The sequence below is a fragment of the Microtus oregoni genome, unplaced genomic scaffold (genome assembly GCF_018167655.1).
Source record: "Microtus oregoni isolate MIOR12 unplaced genomic scaffold, Mior012 000013F_ref0000133, whole genome shotgun sequence".
Lineage (NCBI taxonomy): Eukaryota > Metazoa > Chordata > Mammalia > Rodentia > Cricetidae > Microtus > Microtus oregoni.
In genome coordinates, this window is record NW_024543072.1 from 32,945,238 (window position 1) to 32,962,802 (window position 17,565).

Here is a 17,565-nt window from a genome sequence, read left to right on the forward strand (position 1 = left end):
CTGGAGACAGAATAGGAAATCCTGTTCTTAGAGAACACACCTTATGAAGATTGTCAGTAACAATAATAGGCTTTTTGTCTGTCTTATACTCAATTCATGCTCACGTATTTTTCTTTATTTAGATGTGGAAATTAAACTATTTTAATAATCTGGCACTTTGATATTGGTATAAAAGTAATAGTTTTAAGTTAAAGGTGGTGTATCTATATTCTGCTGTTGCTTGTGTACAGCATCTTTATTAAGATAATCTGCCTGAATATCTTTTTCTCAACTGTAAAACAATGAATGACTTCTTTATAGGATTTTGTTAGTAATAGAAGGGGAATAGTTAAGCCTGTCCAGCACAGTGTTTTTCCCAACCAATGTTAAATAAATGTTTTATATTAAAAACTAAACAACAGCAGTGTACTTTAGCTGAGTGGTGGGATTAAATAAAGGCGTGAGCCACTGTAGTACGGAGCAGGGCCCCTTGTTTGTCCTGATCACCCTGCTAGCTTACACTCGAAATAATCACACAGAAATTGTATTAAGTCACTGCCTAGCCCATTATTTCTAGCCTCTTATTGGCTTTCACATATTAGTTTAACCCATCTCCATTAACATGTATCGCCACTTGACTGTGGCTTACCCGCATGAGTCTAACCAGCATCCGTCTAGGGCAGGAGAACCATGTGTCTCAACTCTGCCCTTCTTCCTCCCAGCATTTCGTTCTGTCTTCCCCGCTTATCTAAGTTCTGCCCTATCAGGCCAAGCAGTTTCTTTATTGATTAACCAATGAAAGCAACACAAATACAGAAGGACCTTCTACACCAATCCATCACCACCCAGCTTAATAAAAGCTCTAGAGTCACAAAAACTTAGAATAAGGGGAAGGATATCACAATTTAAACCTCATTGCCCTTAGAAGAATTATTTTATTTTCTAGTACCCTTGGCAAGTGTTCATACATTTGGTTGCTGTTGAGTTTTGTCTTTGGGTAAGACATTGTGATAGGGTTTCAGAGAGTTTCAAGAGTTGATTAAGGTTGTTCAGGTTTCTGTAAGAAGTGGCAGTAGAACTAGATGTAGAAGGTTGAGATAGAATATGAATATTTACAGAGTTTCTAATAACAGGAACCAAGTAGGACAAAGGGGAGGAGCAGGACAGTTGCAGGAAGTCATGAATATGGATTCCCCCCCCCCCAAGACTAGATGAAGGGAGGAACCGGAGTAACCAAGTATAAGCTTCCTGCAGTGTGACTTTCTATATCCATCAAATAAATTATTAAAAATGTAACTGTGATGTTATCAAATTTGCATCAGAAAATTATAGCAAAACAACTGGCAATAGAAGTAGATTTCTTTCCCTGTGAACTTCAGATTATTCTAAGTATGTAATTTACTATTTAAATTAACATTAAAAATACTTCTCAAGGGGGATTGGCACATGGGCACAGAACAAGTTGCAAAAATGACCTGGCAGATTTGGCAGAGAAATCATTTTTAAACAAGAAAAAAGTGGTACTAAATTTATATTTCAATGGAGAATAGATTTGAAAAGGAAATTGGTGGTAGATATTGGGAAATTAATCAGATTAGTACTAGTGTTATAGATTTAAATTTGAATTTACTAGTGACAATATTCTCTGCTTCCACACACACTCATTAGAAGACAGTTCTAAGTTTGTTTTTAAGAATATGTGCTAATCCTGGAGAAGCACAGACATAACAAAATGGAGCTTGATATTCTTCATATGGCCAAGGGTATCACTGGAGGTACATAATGCCCTTTATAGAGAAATTGCTAGAGAGTATTCTGTTTGTTCATTTGTAATTGTTGAGCCCAGACATTCTGTGAAAACAATATATAGAATTTTATTAGCTGCCTTTACTCAAAACTAACAATGAGTGTTCTGCTCATATTCTAATCTTTTAAAACAAACCTTTAGGGACTATAGAGATGGTTCAGTGGTTAAGCTCTTTCTCTTTCAGAGGTCCTGAGTTCAATTTCCAGTAACCACATAGTGGCTCAAAACCATGTGGGATCTGATGCCCTCTTCTGGCATAAAGGTGTACATACAATAGAGCACTCATACACATGAAATAAAGTCATTTTAAAAAAATTACAAAAAAAACCCTTTAATTGTGGAATTAAGTCTAATATGCTTGATTTAATATTTGCTGACTTTCTTAGAACCATTTTTTCATTCATCTACAAATATTTTCGAGCCTCAGGTTCTACTACACATGGGAAATTGCTGTAGTAAATAAGACTGCTAATGTCCTGTGCTCAGGACGTTTTCTTTCTGGTGGTGAAAACCATAAACCAAACAAGTATACAAATTTTAAAGTCATGAATATGCAGAGAAAACAGAATTAGGTGAAATGAGTGGGTACTGTTTGTTGGTTGGTTTGTTTAAAAGAGTAAATAATAAGAGAAAGTCTGAGGGAGCGAAACACAGAGAGAGACTGGGATAGCCAGAACCCAAATTGCTGCTCCTCACCTTAATGAACAGAAATCGCAAAGGCCATTGGGTATCTGTGAATGAGTGTGGCATGTTTTCCTATGATACTGGGGGTGTTGAGAAGATATATATAAAAGTGATGAGGAATTTTATATTTATTTATTAGTTTTTTCAAGGCAGGATTTCTCTATGTGACAGCACTGGCCATCCTGGAACTCACTCTGTAGACCAGACTGGCTTCCGGCTCACAAAGATCTGCCTATCTCAGCCTCCCCAAGTGCTGAGCTTAAAGACATGTACCGCTACTGCCCCGGCTGGATTTTTACTTTCTAATGATATATATATATATATATATATATATATATATATATATATATATCCTAACAGCTTTTCACAACTTAAATGCTTATCTTCCCCAGCTCAAGGGTTGTAATTTACAATGCTAATCTTTATTATATATTTGGCCAGGGGAACACAACCCACATTTGATCCCAGATATTTGATTTGTTGGCTGCATTGTATGGTCTATTCCTACTTGGACATTTTTTTGTGATACCACTGTACTGTAAAAGCATGAAGTAATTGTGAACTTTAGCTGAAATAAACCACTCTTTTTACATATGGAGACAAAAGATAATACCAAATAATCGTAGTGTTTTAGATATAGAAGATAATATAAAAACAATACCTGTAGCCCCAGGCCATATTATAGAGTTTAAACATCCATTTCTTTAGAATAAACTGTACTTTATTGAGTAGCTAATTATTCATAGGTTTCTACACAATGAATTCTTTAAAAATGTATGAAAACATTTTTATTTCTTGTTGAACCATTAGTGTGTGTGTACTTTTTCAATGGAATTTTTATTCCCAATTTCCATTTTGAGAGTTATTGGTAATTGTTATCTCAGATTTACTCTGGAGCACTGAAAAGCTTTTGAAATTTCTGCCATGCTAGTATGAAAATGACTTGAGAAGCCGTAATTATAATAGACTAGTTCTCTTAATATACTATGGAGTCTGTTCCTTGGTATCACCATAGGCAGTATACTGTGATGCATGTAGAAGGCTTCTCCCCCCCCTCTTAAGGAGACCAGGGATCCCTGTAAGGGTCATTGTGAATTTTTGTTGTAATTGCAGAATGAGTGAGTTTGAATATGAAGTAAGAAGAGCCTATGTAGGAGAGATGTTCTGGGGCTGCCCTTCTCTACAAAAGGTAATTCAGAAAGCATTTATTGTGGCTGCTTTACAATGTTTATTTTGTTTGAAAGCAAACATAAGTAGGCAATTTTGCTTACTTTGATGTGTAATATGACATCAGGTTGACAGGATTTATGGTGCTGGAAGATTATTGGTTGAAACTCATTAAGGGCAGCATTTTGGAAGTTTACTCAACTATTCTTTTTTAATTCATGTAAAGTGATAGTGAGGGTAGATATATGGTTAGCATTATTTCTGAGCAACCTAGCCTTTCATTTGGAAAATCTTCCAGTATTTACCCATTGCCTTTTGATTACAGGACTTGTATATGTTAACAAGTCTTTAAGCTTAAAACCAAAATTTTCCTTGACTAATATTTCTCTGTTTTTGAATCTTTCTTGAAGTTCTTTATTAAACCAAGCTTTTGCATCTTGACTGGTTTGTCTAAAGTCTTTGTTATCTGAACCAGAACACTTCTTTTGATAGTTTGTGTCAAAGTTACAGAATTGATTGCATAGGATTTTACTCTTTTAACTACATAGATTTCATTATTAAGGTAAAGATATTTGGTCAGATATTGGAAGCCAACCAAATGTACTAAGCTAAACTTAACAGTTTAACTAAAAAAATCTTTTAATCAATAAATAGAAATTTACAAACATTTCATGTGTTCCTTTAAGAAAGAATAGAAATGCTCTACCAGCAGGTAGATAATGAAAATGTGGTGTATACATAGTAGAATTCTACCCAGCTGTAAAGCAAAATGAAATTGCATAAACACTGTTAGATATGAAAAGTAGTATATTAAATGAGGTAATTCAGACAGACAAAAATCCCATGTTCTGTCATGTATGAAGTTCTTAATTTTGAATGTTTGTATATATGTAAATAAAAGAATGTGAGAGTGGTCTTAAGCCATGAAACTATATAAGAGGCCATAAGGTGGGAAGGAGAAGTGCTGAGGAAAGGGAATAGGACACAAGTGACATGGCAGCAAGTGGGAAGGAAGCTGCTGGGATTGGGAGGCTGCAGAAAAAAAAAAGAGAGACGAGAGAGAAGAGGTGGGGAAGAGAAACAAAACACACTGTGTTAGAATATACATACCATAATGAAACTTAATATTTTGTATGCTAATAATGTTTTTCAGAAACAGAACTATAGGACTGTGGCGATAGCACATAGTCAAGACCATTGGCACACACTCAGGCTGAAGTGGCTCAGTGGGCGGGTGTTAGACTGAAGACCATTGACACCTAACACATAGAGGTAGGAAAAAGAGCCTGGGATTCCGGTTCCTATTAATTCTTTATAGCTGTCTTAAGGCAGTGATAACCCAGGTAGGGTTCATTCTTTTGCAGTTCTTTTCCCACAGGATGGAGTAAGTGCTGAAGTACATTAAGAGTAGAACTCAGTTGAATCATTCCTTAAGTAAAAACATTCCGTGAATATTTAAGTAAGACACCCCTGTGGTACAACTACCCCAGTTTTACAAAACGGTGTGACAAGCAAAAGAAAGGAAATACTGTATTTTTTTCTTTCTTATATGTAAAGTCACCTGTTTGGGGCTAGATGTGTGTAGCTCAGTGGGAGACTACCTACATAGTGTGTGAGACACTAGGTTCCATCCACAGTGGCATGCTCTCTCAAACAAAATGCATGCACTCAGTGTGCCATGTTTGGCTGGCATCCTTGAGAACTCTGCCCTTTTCTGGACAGAAATGAAAGGGGAGTGGATGGGGACGAGGTCAGAGGGGAGGTGTGGGAGAGGGACTAGGAGGAAAGAAGGGAAAACAACAGTCAGAATGTAAATAAGGTAAAATAAAGTATGCATGCATGCATATGACTTAAGTAAATTTCTTCATTTTAATTATAAACAGATCTCAAGATAATCCTGGTGATAAACACTTCCTTTGAATGTCTGTCTTTCTAGTTTGTTTTGTTTTGTTTGATTTCTTATTAGTTGTATCCAATCTTGAGATATACTTAGTTCATTTTAGTTTATTGCCATACTTGGGTTGAACCCAAGGCCTGTATACTAAGCAAGTGTTCTACTATTTAGCTACATACATTTAAAAGTACATTTCGTGAGATAGTACCGAAAGCATTTAACATTAATTTTTTAATTATGAGCTTCACAAATGACTTGATTGGTGTGTTAGAGTTAATATAGCTATGCTAAAACACTTTAAACCAACAGCAAGCTGAGGAGGAGAGGGTTTATTTGGCTTACATTTCCAGATCATAATCCATCACTGAAGGAAATCAGGGCAGGAACTCAAATAAGGAAGGAACCTGGAGGCAGGAGCTGATACACAGGCCATGAATGGGTACTGCTTACTTTCTTGCTCATCATGGCTTACCCAGTCTGCTTTTTTATAGAACCCAGGACCACCAGCTGAAGGATGCCACCACCCACAATGGGCTGGGTCGTCCCCACCCATGAATTACTAATTAAGAAAGTGACCTTCCGCTGGATCTTATGGAGGCATTTTCTCAATTGAGGTTTCCTCCTTCAGATGACTCTAGCTTGTGTCAAGTTGATCAAAAACTAGTCAGCACAGTTTTGGTTGATTCATCATTTTTAACAGCATTTGGTATGTTTGAGTTTCTCCATTAACTATCTCAGTATGTCAGTGATCGCTTTAATGCTACTATAGCCTAGCTGTTCTTTGAAGTGCTGCCCATTGGAAACATGTAAAGAAATATTTTGTAGTATGTTTTTAAAGAATTTAGTAGTGAAGGATATTGAAGTTTGTTGCTCAGATTTCATACTCATCCCTATATATGCGTTTTCTGTCTTAGAAAATTTGTTCTTATAAAAAGATAAATAGTTGAGTTTTCTTGTCCTTTGTGTGAAGAGCTAGATGATTATGAATGGCAGTGAGTGGAGTTTCCTGTATTCAAGACTCTTTTTTCCTTGACTAATCATAGACTTTTGTGTTATCGATCCCTTGATAATTTGGCATGTATAGAAGTAGGCATGCTCAACCACTGATTACTCTTCATGGTCTTAAGACGAGGATACTAGCCAACAGACTCATTTCAGGAGGGTAGTGAGTTCTTTACATTTTACTCTTACTAGCACACAGGTTTCAGGAAGTAGAATAAACTATTGTGTTTATTTCATCTATCTGTCTGCTCTGAAGTTTGTTGTAAATCCGTGATGCTCACTTACACTGTGGTGTGTGTCAGAATCTTCTAGAGAATTTGTTAAGCCACATTTCTGGAACTCTCACCCTTAGAGTTTCTGATTTTGTAGATCTGGTGTAGGACCCAAGACTATATTTCTAAGTTCCCAGATGGTGCTGATGATAGTGCTGGTTCAGCTACTACTTTCCTGACTGCAAACATTTTAATAAGGCCAAAACCCAGCCATAGCACATTAATTAGAGAAAATGGTACACACTAGTTACAGACTCACTAGTCCCTGCTGTTAAACTGAAAGTCACTTTTGCCTTGTTTGATATTTCAAGCAAAGATAGGTTTTTAAAAATAATTTTGTATTTATTTTTTATTAAGATACCTAATTGTTAATTGGACAATTGAAACTTTTAAAACCAGTCTGAGGTCAGTACAACCTCCTTACCATTACCAGCTGTGTCTGTTGCTATGGAAACTCAGCAGGGACTAACAGGGTTACAGTTGTTAGGACCACACCTGGCTTATTTGCATCCAATTTAAGTTGAGGACATTTTGAAAAGAATAAAAGGTTTCTCCATTTGCCAGTGGACAGCCAGAAAAAGCTTGTCAGTTTGTAGCCTTCAGGGTGGGTGGGTTTTCTCGCTTGAGGCTTTTAGTGACTGTTGAAGCTCATGTTTGCTCAGTGAATTCACCGTGTCAATGCTTTGCTGTCCTTTTTGTTTAAAGTGCTTTATTGTTTTGTTTAGGTTTTATCTTTGGTTTATTCTTTTTAAAATTTAAAGTGTTTATATTTTAAGAGAGAACTTGAAATATACATATCAGAAATTTTCATATAGAAAAAAATCAAATTTTTCTTCGTTTTCTGTAATAACATTTTAGTACAGTTTTGCCACTATAACAGACTAACAAGAGAATTTTAAGTTGCTCTCTCTTTTCAGCATTAAAACCACACACACACACACACACACACACACACACACACACACACCTCAACACCTTAAATAAAACAACACATTTGTATTCCACCCTACCAAATGACTGAAATTCCAATTAAGCTCTGGACTTATAAAATTAAGTAGTTTTCTGGTTTGGGTTTTTTTTTTTTTTTAAGTTTTCAGCCACACATAGGGCATTCTTATTATGCCTGACTAGGAGAACACTGCAGGAGAAAACTCTGAAAAACATTTCTAAAGAGTATGATATAAATCCAGTCTCCGTGGTTCAAGATTGAGACTTTTACCACATGAAAATAATAAATATTCAGACTTAATTGCTAAGTTTAGTGTAGCCTGAATCTTTATTTTCAGTTTCACTGGTTTTTGTAACTATTAATATCTAGGCCTAGGTAATGTGAGGTGTTGTCTGGATAATGGGAGTATTACATTGCTGTAGAGATTTTACAAGTAGCAAATGATATGCCTGTTAAAATACTCTGAAATTCACACACATAAAGAACTGTCAAGCCTATCCTAGACAGATAGGCAGTATAGTGGCCACATAGTTTTTCTTACTGCTGTAACAAAGTTCCTGGTAGTTGCAGCTTTAGCAAAGGAAGTATTTTAGTTCACAGCTTAAGTCCATCATGGAGGACAAGGCTTCCAGGAAACCTAGCTCTCACTATGACAAGAGGGTGAGTCCACAAATCGCACTGTTGGAGAGTGTGCTATTTGCTTCCTTTTTCCTTTTTATGCAGTCCATGATCCTAATGTATGGGACCACATTCAAAGTGGGTCTTTTTCAGTTAAACCAGTCTGAAAGCACCTTCACAGATATGCTCAGAGGTGTGTTTCTTAGGTAACTATCAGTGCAAGCAAACTGATAGTGAAAATTAATTACTGTGCTTAATGTTCAGAGATGTGTCAATAATAATAATTTCAGTTAAATTTATTTTATAAAGAAGATAGTTTGAACTAGTTACATATTTGACTTTAAATTTTTTTCTAAAATAAAAATTTGTGTGTGTGCCTTTGTGTAGTGTATATGTAAGTACATATGTGTGCCTATGGAGGCCTAATGATGATGTTAGGTATCATCTTCAATCACTTTCTACCTCATTTTTTGAGACAGTCTTTTTACGGATTTGTTAAAATGGCTGGCCAGTTAATGAGCTCCAGGAATTCACCTGTCTTTACCCACCCAGGTCACAGACATAGCTACCATGCCTGATTTTGTTTGTTTATTTTTTATGTGGGTGTTAGCAATCTGAACTCAGGTCCTCATGCTTGCAAAACAGTACTTCACTGACTGAGCCATCTCTAGCTGCCACACTTTTGATTTTGTGTGTACCATTACACCTAACTTATTTAGATTTTCATGAATTAGGAATGAATTATGACCTCCAAATTACATGAATGAGAGCACCAGGTTTGGTTATGTCCGTGTTATACCAATTATTCTAATTAGCTAAGCTAATTAGAAAATAACTTGGCATTAAAAATATATGGCAAATGAAAGTCAGTGCCTGTACTAATTCCTTTGTTGTTTAAGAATGTTAGTGCTCTCTGATGATCAAAATTCTTGAGACTTAAAGACAATTAATGTCAACCAGTGATGCAGAATTGCTATACTATGTGTACCAAATACTGACTTTTCTTACTTTCTAAATACAAAATGTCATCATATATCTTTTAAGATGTATAAGAAAAACCTCCATTGAACTATCAGTAGCTTATTTCCTATGTGATCTGATACTTTGAGGGGAATGAATGCCAAAATTGAAATAATGACACCTTAAAATACGTACTTCAAGGACTCTCTTTAACTTCCCTGTTCCTTCAGTAAAGGAGGATTGTAAAATATGCTTTGTTGAGGAGGAATTAAGCACATGAGAGATGGCTACATAAGAGAGCTAAATATGCCCTGCTGACTGATGAGTTTTCCATTTTATGTGATTTTTATCCCCTTAAAGTGTTAGGTTATTTTATACAGCTAATTCAGTTTTGCCTTTTTTTTTCTTTTTGTATTCTTAGACTGGAAAAGTAAGATGAGCTTTTCTGTCTTTTTAATTACCAAACTACTTGCAATTTCTCTATACCTGGTAAATGTTTTCTGTTAAATAAAACTATTAGTTTAGTAGCCACTGATAAACACAGGTGTTGTGATGATTGCCTTTTATTTTATGGATTGACTATTAAAATGATTTATCAAATACATATTTTTTAATTTTAACTCTAAAGTCTGTTTAAGATTTGTTGATGCGTTGGAGTAATGATTAAGATGCCTGTGACCTAGCAAACAATGGAAATAGAGTCAGGTTAGCTTTAGCATTTAGTATATCATCTGTATTTTATGGTAATAAAACAGTAGCAATAATCCCTGATGGTAGTTTAGGAGAACCACTGTGTGACTATAGTTTTAGTCTATAGGAAGCATTTATATAATGACTAAAATATTATATCCTTAATGATCTAAGATTAGAGAGAACAAGTAACTCACTTAAAAAAATTCAGCTAAATAGTAAAGAACTGAAACAGACTTCAGAATCTGTTATACTTTTTATGATCTTTTTAGAATTTCCTTAAATATGGAATAATATGTCTAGAGAATAAAAAAATATAGTAACATTTAATGTGGGTTTTTCTTTTGTTAAAACTTACGTGTATATAGGAGTAAAGAAGACACTAGTTTCATGTGATCTTTGTAAAATGCTTCGCCTATCCTAACAACACTTTGTGCAACTCTTTGTTGACTGGTCTGGTTCTTTAAAATTTTTGCACAAACTCTTGAGAGTGTTATTGTGTCTGTTTGCTGATGGCATTTCTTTATTTTTTTAAACTTATTAATTATGTATACAGGGTTCTTCCTGCATGTATGCCTTCAGGCCACAAGAGGGCACCAAATCTCATTACTGATAGTTGTGAGCCACCATGTGGTTGCTGGGAATTGAACTCAGGACCTCTGGAAGAGCAGTCAGTGCTCTTAACCTCTGAGCCATCTCTCCAGCCCGGCATTTCTAATATACATAAGAAGTTTAAGAGTAGAGGAAATAGGGAAAAAGAAAACACACACACACACACACATTGTTATATGTATATTATATATTAATATATATTATATATATGTGTGTGTGATGTGTGTGTGTATGTTTTATATATATAAATATATATATATATATATATATAATTTGGTCCTTTTGTTTAGATGATCAGGTTACATTCTTCATCAGTTTTTGGCAACTCCAGTTATCTGTTGATTTGTTCTAATACTCCGAAATGTTTCTTCCTGGGATTGTCATAGCCTGTCCACCTGGACAGAGAGTTATCTTTGTCTTTGTTTGCAGTTCAAGACTTTAAAGAGAATATTATTCATGATTAAAAGATGAAGAAAAAAAATCTTGTTCTTCAAATATGTTTCAGTAGTCTTAGCAGTCTTAAGATTTTTTACCATGTACAGCAAACATGCTTTCTGAGTTATGATTAATGCCTAGTAAAAGACAGAAATAGTCAAGATTATCCACGCACATTTTTTCCCTTTGCACTAGAAGAATCTTGAAAGCATTTATTGAATATTTATCAAGAGATGATAATAATACCAAAATTATTTTTCATGAACCCTGATTGTTTTAAAATAATATTCTTATTTTAAGAATGCTCTTAGACCACAAATCCCATTTTTCAAATAAACAAGTTTAAAGTTCAGAAGCTGTGTTAGTTTCCTATGGATGATGTAATAAAATACCAAAAATGCAGTTTGTTTGTTTGTTTTTTGTTTGTTTTCTCTAGACAGGGTTTCTCTGTGTAACAGTCCTAGCTGTTCTGGAACTCACTCTGTAGACCAGGCTGGCCTCAAACTCACAGAAATCCACCTGCCTCTGCCTCCCAAGTGCTGGGATTAAAGGCCTGTGCTACTACCACCCAGCCAAATAAAGCATCTTAAGCAGCAGGAGCTTAATGCCTCATAGCTCTAGAAATTGTAAGTTCAGCATAAGGTGCTAGCTGGTTTGGTTTCTGAGGGCTGTGAAAACACCAGTTTATGACAGTTTGTTGATCTGTTTGTTTATGTCAGCAATTACTCATAAAGTCTTATTAATAATAGTTATATTTCATTCATTATTGTTGCTTTAGTTTATGGGTATGGGTATTTTGCATTCATGTATGTCTGTACATCATGTACATGCTTTGTGCCTGCAGAAGTCAGAGGACAGTGAACTGCAGTTAATGGATGGTTGTGAGCTATCATGTGGCTTCTGGGAATTGAACCTGTGTCCTCTGAAAAAGTTGCCAGTACTCATAACCACTGATCTATCTCTCCAGCCCCTCATTCATTATCATTTTTATTTAGTTTACTCAAATTATGCAGAATTTGGTGAGAAATCTTTTAAGTTGGCATCTTTTTCACATTCCTTTTTTTTCCCTTCCCAGTGTGGGGCTTTGTTTATGTTAGACAAGTACCATTAAACTGCACCTTCAGAGTTTAAAATTTAAAAACATTTCAACAAGTCGGGTTCTCTTTAGATCAGTAGTTCTCAACCTGTGGGTGTCGTGATCACAAGTGTCACACATAATTTACATTACAATTCATAACAGTAGCAAAATTATGGTTATGAAGTAGCAACAAAATAATTTTGTTGTTGTGTGTCACCACAACATGAGGAACTGTATTAAAGGGTCGCAGCATTAGGAAGGTTGAGAACCACTGCTTTAGATGGTAGTGACATGAAAAAAACAAAAAAAGAAAAAAACAATGTCTGGATGTCACATGTCTTCATTTCTGTTCATGTGCGTAAAAAAAGATATCACTTTTATATAAATTATTTTTTAAGATTTATTTTTATGCACATGAATGTTTTTGCCTGCATTATGTATATGCAACATGTGCTTGTCTGGTGACTATGAAGGCCAGAAAGGAGCATTGAATCCCTACAAATTGTGGAGTCACATGTGGTTGTGAGCTGGGATGTGTGTGCTGAGAATTGAACCTAGGTCTTAGGCAAGATCAGCATTTGTTCTTAACCAGTAATCCTTATCTCCAGACTCTAATTCTAATCCAGTATTTTAGAATTCATTTTATTCCTGTTTTCAGGATTTAAATTCTCTTTTCTAACAGTGATAAACTTAGCTCAGTTTATTTATTAGATTAATCTTCCTGTATATAACCCAATTTCTCATTACTAATTCAGATTTATGGCAAATGTTAAACTGTCCAGATTGACTCTACCTTTGGTTCATTTGATTTCTCTATTTTTTTTTTTTTGGCTCAATGTCCTTTATTTATGGCTAGAAACCAATTATGAGTGAGTACATCCTCTGTTCATCTTTTTGGGTCTAGGTTACCTCACTCAGGATAGTGTTTTCTATTTCCATCCATTTGCATGCAAAATTCAAGATGTCATTGTTTTTTACTGCTGAGTAGTACTCTAATATGTATATATTCCACACTTTCTTCATCCATTCTTCCATTGAAGGGCATCTAGGTTGTTTCCAGGTTCTGGCTATTACAATAATGCTGCTATGAACATAGTTGAACAAATGCTTTTGTAATGTGATAGGGCATCTCTTGGGTATATTCCCAAGAGTGGTATTGCTGGGTCCTAGGGTAGGTTGATCCCAAATTTCCTGAGAAACCGCCACACTGATTTCCAAAATGGTTGCACAAGTTTGCATTCCCACCAGCAATGGATGAGTGTACCCCTTACTCCACAACCTCTCCATTTAAAAAATGTTAGTTTCATGTTGGTGGAAGCTCTTTATTATTGATGGTTTCCCTAGAACATGATCAGTTGGGTATCAATGATTTAGACAGTAAGAACACAACATAACCTTAATTCACTCACACAGACAAAGGTTATATTGCTTTTAATTTCTTTTTTGATGAAAAGACTAGCCTAAAGCTTAGCTCACAAGTATAAAGTTACTTTAAGTCATGTTAGACATAATCTTTTTTTTTTTTTTTGGATCATGAAAAGTTTTCTCTCCTTTTTGGAATAAAAGGGTACACATAATAAGGCATCATATTAGTTTCTTTTCCATTTCTGTGATTACAGTACCCTGACTAAAGCAACTTAATTGACTTACAGTTCTAGGGATGGAATTGGGGAGACAATTCATCCTTGGCAAAGCAGGCATGATGGTGGGAGCTTGAGGCTGCCCAACAGTCAGGAAGCAGAGTAAAGGACAAGATGTAGGGCTTAACTATAAACTCTCAAAGCCTCCCCCAGATGTCACCCTGTGACACATGTCTAACAAAACTCCACCCTCCAAATGTTTCATAGCCTTTCCAAATAGTGCCACCATCTGGAGACAAAGTGTTCAAACATAATCTTACAGGTACTTTTTACATTTGAATTCCAACAGTACCACACCTCCTCTTAATCCTTTCCAGACAATTCTACTACCGACTGGGGATCAAGCATTCAAACATATAAACCCATTATCTTTCAGACCACCACATACATAATTTTGAAATGCATAATTTGAATGTTGCCATTTTTAGCTCTATGTTATGCTACCATATAATATTATTCCCTGTCCTTTCCATAAACCCTGTTCCTCCATCTCATATCTCCAGTTGTTAATTATTGAGATATTTATTGACCTCTTCTCTGAAGTTATCTATAGGCCACTAATCAAGTCCTAATCAAGGTATTGAAAGGAGTTTTATTGAATTCCTGCTCATCTTACAGATTTTTTTTCCTAAGGTGTGTTTTGTTTGTTTGTTTTGGTTTAATTTGAAATAAACTTAGAAGTTCTTAGTTGATATATCAAAGGACCAAATAATGTGTACATTTGATTTTGTGGTAGAAGTTATCTGACCTTTTCTTTTGGATATAAATGGTCCATGGTTGGGGAGTACAAGGGGAGGATGTTGGCTTTTCATTCTTTGCCCCTGTCTATTTATAGAAACCTGTGCATTCTTTCAGTGTTAAACCTCTTCTAGAGGTGTCAGAGTGTGTATTTCAATAACCAAAAGGGCTGCTTTTTATTGCCCTTTCCACTGAAGCACAGTCACCTGCCTAGGTGAGATTTGTAGAAGGAATAGGGTCAAACCTTCATTCTCTACAGAGGCATCTGGGGACTGTCTTGGTCTAAGGCAGTTGCCTCAGTACAGTACTGCCTCAGTACAGTAGACAGTTATTGCTTGTCTATTGTTCCAGGTCTTTCTTGCCTGCTTGAATAGAGAAGACCAAATTATCAAAGAACAGATATCTTAAAGACATTCTTGTGTAGGGTATTTATTTTGGGAAAGCAAATTGCAGAGGCATTCTGTAAGGGAAAACAAAAGTTTTGTAAATACACAAGAGGAGGGAATGAAACATTTTATCATTATCAAGTGTATTCTAGTCAAATAAGTACTTCACTTAAGTACATCCTGTAAGATGATGGAAGTAGGCTTAGGTCCATGTCATCATTGCTTCTCTTCTTTTCTCACCAAGCAGAACTTGTCCAATCCAGCACATTGTATCTTAAATATCCATTTGGAATTTGCATCCTATACCTTATTCATGCTTATTTTAATGCAAAGCGGTATGAATTATTATTCTGTAAATTTGGTACTTATAAAGATTGTTGTTTAGCAGATGACTGTATCTCCTTCTGGTATGTGTGGTCCTTATTCCAGTTTTTGCTCCAGGTTAGAATTTCTAAGACTTTCTGCTATTGATCCCTTATGCCTAAATTTTCAGGCAACCATGGGTATATAAATGAATAAAATAGGTATACAAATCAAAATTAACTTCCAATAAATAATAAATCATAATAGTTTTAAATATTTTCTGGGTATATGCATATTTTGCCATGTCAATATAAATTTGCATGCTAATAAGATGTACCTGCTTATTTTATGTAGAATTCTTGGCTGAATATTTGATACTGAAAAATATAGTACTTTTTCAACATTTTTCAGAGTTGACCAATATTTTTATTTTAAAAATCGACAGTGTTGAGAATGCCACTGGACATAAGTACATTGTGTAAAATGGCAGAAGTATGTTAAGGTCCATTTCAGATATTGTTGGAAATAATGTCCTAATACCAAGCCAAAATTTATTTAATAATTTTTTATGAAACTCAGATTATCCATCCATAGACATTCTTAAAATATTCTTAATACATCCATAGATACAGTGTTCTTTTTTAAAGATTTTTTTTATGTGTGTGTGTTTGCATAAATTTATATATACCATGTGTGTGCAGGTGCCTAAGAAGTCCAGAAGAGGGTATTTGATCCTCTGTAACTGGAATTACAGATAATTATGTGCCACCTGTTGTAGGTTCTAAAACCTAAACCTGGCTCCTTTGCTAGAGCAGCTTGCACCATTAACTGCTGTGCCATCTCTCCAGCCCCAAAGATGCTGTAACTTGATATTTATGTACTTTTAATGGTAGGAAAATACTAAGTCCTATATGTTTCTATTAGAGCAGAAAACTTAGTAAGTACAGTTATCATACTATACTTTATAATACATTAATTTTGAATCTGAACAGAGTTGTCTCCATCTGCATTGGTTGACACTGGGTAGTGTGTTAGCATGTGCAGCACATAATATATTGTATGTTCAGAACCAAGGCTGTAGTGAAGCTGTGTAATACAACATTGGACAAATACTGACAGTAATACCCTGTTTATAACACATTTTATGTATATTTATTAGACATCTTTTTCATAACATTTTAAAAATCAGACATCTACCAGTCTTGAAGATAAGTGACCACGAAACAGGCTACTAAAGAGAGGGTACCCTTAAAGAACTCACTTGTTATCTAGTGTATTATTTGTATACAGTTTTAATTTTAAACGAAGTGTCTTTTCTACCAATTACTGGTCTCTTTCCTCAGTACTGAAACAAATTGTGTTAGTCTTCTGCTTTAGTCTCTTTTTTCCCCTCTCCCTTCCTTCCTTTCTCTCTCCTCCTATTCTTCAGTTCCCTGAATGTGTAATTCATCCTTAATGCGTAGGTCTTAAGAAGAACTTGGATCTTGATGTCAACAAAATTTGGTTTGAAATCCTAGCTCCAAATTATTAATGTGCCATTGAGTAAAAAAATTTTTTTTTAGTTTTTTGTACCTTGGTTTTTTTATTCCTAAGAATTTAACAATTCAGTATTTTTATGAATCTCCTAGATTCTTTATAATGATTGATATCTGAAAGGCTGTGACTTAATTTCAAACTTTAATAAACCTGTTTAGTACAGAAAGTCACACACAGAGAGATCCTTTAAATGGTATTGTTAAAAAATACTGATTCTGCAATTGCATGACCTATTTGGGAATGATGTCTATTCTAAGTAAAAACTGTTTTCCCCTTGAGTTTGATTTTGATAGGAGCATGTTTCATGTCAACAATCAGCTAATGTGCTATGTTAACTTGGTAGAATAAAAAGATTCATATATAATGAATATTTCCTTTCAGAGATGTTTATGTATACTCTCCCCTGCTTTTGCATTTATGCTGTTTTTGTGTTTTAAGTAGAAGTTTTTCCTGACAGTATGTGTTAATAACTGAAAAAATTCCCTATCAGTAGACTAGCACCATCATGACAACCCTGTGTTCTGCTTCTACCTTGCTAATTGTTTCCTTGGGATTATTTGGATTGTGTAGAAAGCCTTTTGCAAATCCTCTTATTACTGAAGTCATTGTTGCCAGCAGGAATAAGATTAAAGGTGCTTAAGTCTGTAGAGTTGTTTCTAATTTGTTCATGTCATTTCAGTGGCATTTTAACAGAACTCTGTCTCCTGTCCCACCCTTCTCCCCTGGTACTATCTCAAGTTAGGTCCAAGATGCCAGACCATTGGAAGAAATCTCATTTTATCCTCCTAATTATTATGCTGGCACTCTGGAGATAA

At 35.1% G+C, this 17,565-nt stretch overlaps 1 protein-coding gene across 7 annotated transcripts in view; it reads left to right on the forward strand.

Moving 5' to 3' along the window:
- Pou2f1 (POU class 2 homeobox 1) overlaps positions 1 to 17,565 on the forward strand; it is a 152,242-nt gene that overhangs the window by 48,425 nt on the left and 86,252 nt on the right. For 5 of the 7 annotated variants that reach the window (XM_041663052.1, XM_041663050.1, XM_041663057.1 and 2 more), the window contains exons 2-3: positions 3,584 to 3,659; positions 4,791 to 4,909. The exons of the other annotated variants lie outside the window; for them this stretch is intronic. The gene's annotated coding sequence lies outside the window, so the exon portion shown is untranslated. The remainder of the gene's footprint in view (positions 1 to 3,583; positions 3,660 to 4,790; positions 4,910 to 17,565) is intronic. 7 annotated transcript variants of the gene reach the window in all.